General features: G+C 42.5%; 1 pseudogene; it reads right to left on the bottom strand.

Annotated features, from left to right (window-relative positions):
• Nucleotides 1-341: 341 nt before the first annotated feature.
• LOC147817122 (uncharacterized) lies at nucleotides 342-5,817 on the bottom strand (annotated as a pseudogene).
• Nucleotides 5,818-7,349: the final 1,532 nt, after the last annotated feature.

Below are 7,349 nucleotides of genomic sequence, written 5' to 3'. Positions count from 1 at the left end.
GTAAATTAACACTTTCTTTATTATTACTATCTCCCTTATTGTCATGAACTTAGCTCAGGATAGTAGGGACCCAAATGCACGACTCGGCTCGGTAGAATAAGCAAAACAAGGTTTTATTACAAGCAATGGTCGGTACACGGAAAGGCAGTCAAACCAGGCAAAGGTATCCAAAACGTGAGGCAAAAGGCAAGGTCGAAAAACAAGCAAGGTTCAAAATACAAGAAAGCTATGACTGTGACTGTGACTATGACTATGATGCTGGAACGTGATCTGTGAGAGTCGACAAACTGGCGACAAGACAAGATACAAAGGGGAATATATACAGGGTTGATTGGGAGTGATTAGACACAGGTGCGGGAGACACAATCAGGGATCAGGTGCAAACAGACAAGGAGGAGGCAGGGCAGACAGGAACCTGGAACAGAGACACGGGTGAGTGCTCACAAAATAAAACAGGAAGACCAGACATGAAACATGAGGGAGAAAATAAAATACTTAACCGGAAGCATGACACTTATACGTATTTATTAGTTTCCCTTAGGATACGAACAGTTACTTACACAGTTACTACTTTATCTGTCCTTAGCAGTATTAACATGCACTTATATACACTGTCCCTCAGCGGCGCATGCAATAACTCTCTCGCCATCCCTCGGCGGTGCATGCACCTCAGTCACAGGCCTGTGCAGACCTTCCCCTCCCCATGATACCCTGGCAAACGGCCAAAATATTCCTGAGATAAAAAGCGATGGCCGTCTAACTGCCTCTTTCAGGCTTTTTAGCTCTCTACCAGTTCAGACTCCGTCTTCTCTGGAGTGCGCAGCTCCTAGCTGCGCCGCTACAGGACGATTGGACATTACCCGCAGAGGCTACACCAGCGTTACACTCACTCAGTCACTACACTACTTCTGCAGTCTTTTGTATTCTGTGCGGACTGCAGTTTTTTCTCTTCTACGAACAAGCCATACTATTCTCATCTGTGCATCTGCATGAAGCTGCTACTCACCCTGCTTCACAGCCTATCTCACCCAGAGGCCTGTAGTGATAACCACATCAACCCTCGACAAAACACTAGACAGGTTGTAAGCCAGCATACAATGCACACATTCAGCAGCAGTTGGTCAAACTCATTGACTCTTTCCGCTGCATGATGAGACATAGCACATATATTACGTTTAATACACACATAAAACACATTTGCATTCAACTCTGTACACCAGTGACTTTAATCCATTCACTGTTTTAGTAATATTAGATTTGGTGACTATAATTAAATTCAAACACGTTTCCATACTTAATTTCTCATTTATTTTTCAATAATTTTGACTAGGTTATTTAAAGAAGAGACATTCTGATTTACCTCACCTGGGCGGACAGCTGCACTCAGACACAATCAGAATTTGCAGAAATTAAAAAGGCTCTGCTTACCTCTGAGTTTTTGTGGCCACTGATGGTCTGAGATGCAGGCTGATCCTCCCAGGCAAGGGTCCTCAGGCTTCTGCCTCTCCTGGCTGGCTCACCAATTTATGTTGGAGGAAAATAGGTCCAGGTCCGGTTTTCTAAAATGACTCTATCACCACTTTGGGAGCAAAGGGGTCCAGCTCCGTGTGCAATTCCCCAAACAAGGTCTGCCAGGGTAACGTAGTAGGGCGAGGTGTCCAGAAGCTACAACAGGTGTAATTTATTGCTCTGAGGGGAACATTGGGAAAGGACAACTCCCACTCCAACATCTGAAGCAACCACCTATACTACAAACTGGAGGTGAGGGTCTGGGAGAGTGAGGAAGGGAGTGGATGTGAAGCTTATCTTGAGTCTTTGGAAGACTTGATCTGACTAGGAGGTCCACTGGGGCAGCAACAGAGCTGAAATTACTTAAAAAGCATCTGTAAAAGTTGGCAAACCCAAACAGTGCATTTTTCTGTTACTGGGTGTTGGCCAATTAGCAACAGCACTGACCTAAGCAGGGTCCATTTTCCTACAGTTCTCTAAGATGATGAAGCCCAGGAATGAAACTGTTTGGACATGAAACTCATATTTTTCAGTCTTGACAGAGAGCCGGTGATCCAGGAGACAATGCAGGACATGTTGGATATGTGCTTGTGTGGGTTTGCTCATCAGTAGAGAAAGTGAGGATGTGATCCAAATAAACAAAAACAAACATCACTCAGAAAAGCATCAGAAACACAGCTGGTGCATTAAATAACTAACACCTATACAGAGCAGGACATGACATATCACTTGGTCAGGTCATAACAACACAGTTTAGTGACAAATAAGTGAGATGTTGTTAGCCCCGCTCCAGGCAGACAAACACTTGTTTTTAACATTGGTGATGTTGCAGGTCAATGTTGATCAAGTGCAAAAACGTGTCAATTATTATCAGAAATTAACAAAAATATTAATAATAAATGTTAAGTAAATGATTGTCACTGCCAATAGATATCACCAGATCACTAGCATCTCAGATCAAATGCTTCCTTGGCCACACCTCCAGCCTCCTCGCCCTTCACATTTTCAGTCAACAAGGTGTCATGAAGCCCAGTGAAAGCATACAAGAGGCACAACTGAAGTTATCATGTGTACACGAGAGCCAACAAAAATCAAACCAGCCACAACCATTAGCCCACACTAGTATTGTTGTTTATATGCTGCACAGCAATGCTGGAAGTGAGCAATATAGCGATAGCAACATGTGCCAAATATATTCATAATACCTCTATCTAGTATTATCATTCCTACTGTAGCCAGTTACTGATGAAAACATTATATTGCCATCAAGTTAGTTACACATGGAGGAGAAGAAAAGCCAGTTCCGACAAGCTGGAGTCCTTTAGCAGCTCTCCTCCATCTCGATAAAGCCAGACCAATATTGGCTCCAGGGTTGGACTGGGAAAGAAGTTCAGTCTTTGATTTATTCGCTGGGACTGGGCACAGAAATTATACTGACAGTAAAGACTTTTTTGATGAGCCAGCAGTCCCCATGGCTAGTCCGTCTGTCCTCTGGTCTTATCTCTTACTTTGTCCAAAGCCTTTTTCGCTTTTCCGAAGTGGTTTCTTCAGTGGAGGAAATTCTAGAAGGTTGCTTTTACCTTGACGCTGCGTACCGAACTGTGCCATCTTGCCTGTGGGGAGGCAACAGGAGGGACTCACAAAGAACTCAGTGACTGGAAGTCATTCTTAACATGCTTCTCTCTGCTCTTCCCAACATTTTACTGTCTGCCTGGCACTTCCAGGAGTGCTTCAAAAAAACAAAAAACGCTAATTGTTATAGTTAAAGTAATAATAGTATTACCCGTTGGTAATGGTGTTAACAACACTACTACTACTACTACTACTACTACTACTACTACTACTACCACTGCTACTGCTTCACAGTCAGAGATACGTGCAGAATGAGGACAGAGAGAGAGCGAGAGACAGAGAGAAGCACAAGCTATGGCAGAGAGAAAATACAAAGTTAATGACCTGAAGCTTAGCGTAAGTTCAATCAGGAAGACTATCTCTATTCCGCTTCTATTCACAATTCTCTCGTTTCTTCCTCTCTCACCCCACACCTCGTAATCAGCTGAATTTAGGTGTTCGGCAACCAATCAGATCTCGCCGTGATCTCAAACAGCCCATCATGTTGTCCCTGTCATACTTTTAAATTTGTTCTTCTCTTTCCTGCTGTCATTTCAGTGTGTTTGCTGCGACGGCATACGTTCTACTCACCCCGCCTCGCATTTGCATTAATGCTAAGCCAATGTTTAACACCAATCTAGCACGTCCTGCTGCAGAAGATCGCTACCACTTTTCCTCAGGCGGCGGTCGGCGGGTAGGATTATGCTCTATGCAGCAAATCCAACAGATGAGCAGATTCCTGCATCTAATCTCTAGGATGTGCATTGCTCCAGCCTCAGGCCTCTTTCTCAGCCCCATGAGTTGGCGGTTCGGACATTAGCTGCAATCCGTCTGGTATCCGCCTTCCTAGACAAGACTCAGCTGCTCCTGCGGGTTGCTCGCTGGCGCCTCACACAGCAGGCCACTTCACCGCAAACTATACTTTGATCACCTCAACAGTCCCCGGCCAATTTACAATCCGTGGGGATTGCTTCAGCTCGGCCTCATTTTCAGCCTCATGTCCCACTCCCTCCAGGTAGGCATCATTGATCACGCTGCTAACGCATCTTCAGTTTGTCACTTGTGTGTCTGTGAAGCGTGGCGAGATATTGGAGACGTTGCCATAATAGAATTAAGCATCTCCAGTTAGTGTAAAATGTATATCCATGTCAGTATCAGCCTGCAGATAAGAATAGGAAACTTACTGGCCAAAAAATAAATACACACATATGAAAGCCCGTGAGAGGATTCAAGCTGTAAACTATAGCAATATGATTACTTAGCAATCATCTATCTCATTACGCCACCAGTGTACTCTGCAGCCATAGCATTTTATGCATATACATCTTATGTACTTTGTCACACGTTTTAACGCCTGTATATGGTGCAGCTGATATGCCCATATTAAATGGTGATAAGTGGACACAGGCAGACGCTGCCAAACAAGCCTCAAAATAGCAAAACAAAGTTCTCATTACAATGCACATACTAAACACATCATGGCTAAGAACTTTATGAAACCTGTCCCAATAGCGATTTACTTATATCTGCCAAATTAGTACATCAAAACTAAATACCTCCTTATTGTCCACAGTGTTATATAACATTTATCACTTACCTTCCTCCAGCCTTTGTAATTTCCATTCCAAATAACTGTCATTTGATAGGAATCTATAAGGAATCCACGTTTCCCTGCACAGCTTAATTCTCTGACTCCTGTCGTGAGGTAGGCATTTATGGTCTGAAATTAAATTAAATGTTAATTGACATGGAAAATACCAATTGCAAGAGGCCAATCCTTTGCTCACTTCACTCTCCACAAGTTTCTCCGGACCAAGGTATTCCTGCAGGTTTCTTGTCAATAGCTTATAGGGGCCAATTTTGCTCAATAACATCCCTGGCATTTGCCCAGGCCAAATTTTATGTGCTATTGCCATTGGTAAGGAATATTGACCAATAACTTGCTATAATGGACAATAATAATGGACATAATCAATGTCAACAGACAAAAGAAGTCCATAATTACCAGATTCCAAAATGCTTTTTTTGAGGTCACTGGAGTAGATGCACCAGCAGATGGTTGAGATGAAGGGGCACATGGTTGATGGTGAGCAGGTGACTGATGTGGAGATCTGGCATTAGGTGATAGTGACATAGTGGATGGGGAGTCAGCTTGCCATTTGTGAGGGATACGTGGTTGTGGCTCAGCATACCTGCACAGGTGATCGGTTTTAACCCTGTAACCCTGCCTTTCTTTTAGACGATGTCTACACTCTTGCCTTCTATGTTTGCGACTGTAAATGGCCCCAGCATTGAACTCTCCATTTTCCCTCCCTTCCTCTGTTCCTACATTGCATTTTGGTGCACATGACTTGATCCATTAAGAAAGTCATCATCATGGCCTATCTCCTCCCTCTTTCGCTTAACTTTGGCCCTCACGTTTTCCATGTTGTTGATGGCAGAAGCATGATGCACTGATAGGGCCTGGACACCAGGAGATAATGACTCCTGTCCAAGGACATTCTCTATATGTTCATTAGTTACCTCTGGCAACAACAAATGCATATGGCACAATTTTGGCACCTCAGATAGGTGACTTGCAGTGATCATGCAGTAAAAGACCACAATATAATACATACAATACATATGGAATAACTTCCTAAACACCTCATAATCTTCATAAATCTCAGTAGGATATCTGGCCTCATGACCAAACATCAAAAATAGGGAGAGAACTAGGGCTGTGCCAATGGATGATGATATCATTGATCGACGATCATTAGAACTATAGCCAATTGCTCATGCATTTGCAAATGTCAAGACGATATTTGATTTGTTTTCCCATTAATTTAGTAACCTATTATTTGTAGTATTAGATTAATATTAAATTTAAATTGCCTGTCGCAGTTTAATGTATCACATACTACTGACGCTTGCAATACACGTGCACACACACTGGTCAGCTGATTGTAATGAAGCTGCTTGTTGTGTGTAAGAGCTGCGCTGTGATTTAAGCGTGAAGGAGATCAACAGACAGACAGAACACGTCATCAAATTCAGTTTCTTATCCTGCTGCTTTTTATGGTTGTAAATAGAACGTTTGGAGTCAATGAGATAGAGAAAGCAAAACGGGACACATTCGCTTTTTTGGTCACTCCTTTTTCTTTCTCGCTCATAGGGTAACGTAACGTGCTCCTGCCGTGAACAGCCATGTAGTCTTTATGCAACCTGAGAAAAAACCTTGTTGTTTGATGTTTTTTTGTTCATACAGTGCCTATGAAAAGTATTCACCCCCTTGGATGTTTTCCCCTTTTATTGCTTTTATAAATGGAATCATGGTCAATATAATTTGGCTTTTTTGACAAGAATTTCCAAAGAAAAAGTGAAAACAGATTTCTACAAAGTAATGTCAATTAATACATTAAATATTGTCATAATGTGGTGTTCTGAACCAGTGTTTTTTCCAAAAGGTGGATGTCTTTTATTTTCCCTACAGTGGCAGTGCACCTGAATGCACCGTGAGGAGCTTGAGGTGACAGGTGAATTTAATGAACTAATCAGTGTGAAGTGGAGTGGCTTGAAAACTGTGTTTTTCAGACATTGTGGAATGGGCCTGAGAAGAGAAAGCTGCTGTGCTGGACTGTGCTGGGCTGTGTTGGGCAGAAGAGGACTCCCTACTTACCTGGAAACCCCCCACTTAGAGGATTGTTGGCACCTAAAGGAAAAGGACTTCCCAGTTACCTGAAACTCACCCTTGGAGGATCACTGACAAATGAAAGAAGAGGAAAGTTAAATAATTTTCTCTGTGTATCTCTCCCTCTGACTCTAACTCTCTCCCAGACATCAGGAGGCTTCCGATGGTGTGAGGCTGTGGAAGAGTGGGTCCCTCTCCCCCCCGATTGAAGGCTGTGCTGCCACCATCTTAAAGCCAACAGAAATGCATCCTTGTGATTCATTGTAAATAAATAGTGTTTGCCCCTTTTTTACCAGAAACCTGTGTTTGGTTATTTTAACTCAACGTGGTTCCTAACCAAGTTCCAGAACCTTTTAACTTTTATTCTTGTGTGTTGTGACAATACTACAGGGGTACTGGGTAATACGAAGGGCTACTTCTTTGATACAAACTTCCTGAATAACATGTAGTTGCATGGTTCACCTATAATAATAATAATAATAATAATAATAATAATAATAATAATTAATATTCATATATGTGAAGAGACTGTCTGATCACGTTAATGATTCCTCAC

This window comes from Seriola lalandi, unplaced genomic scaffold (genome assembly GCF_002814215.2).
Source record: "Seriola lalandi dorsalis isolate HSWRI2012SDOR001 ecotype SW California unplaced genomic scaffold, Sedor1 jcf7180002054972, whole genome shotgun sequence".
In the NCBI taxonomy this organism is placed as follows: domain Eukaryota; kingdom Metazoa; phylum Chordata; class Actinopteri; order Carangiformes; family Carangidae; genus Seriola; species Seriola lalandi.
The sequence above is the reverse complement of the archived record's forward strand: the minus strand, read 5'-3'. Positions and strand labels throughout refer to the sequence as shown.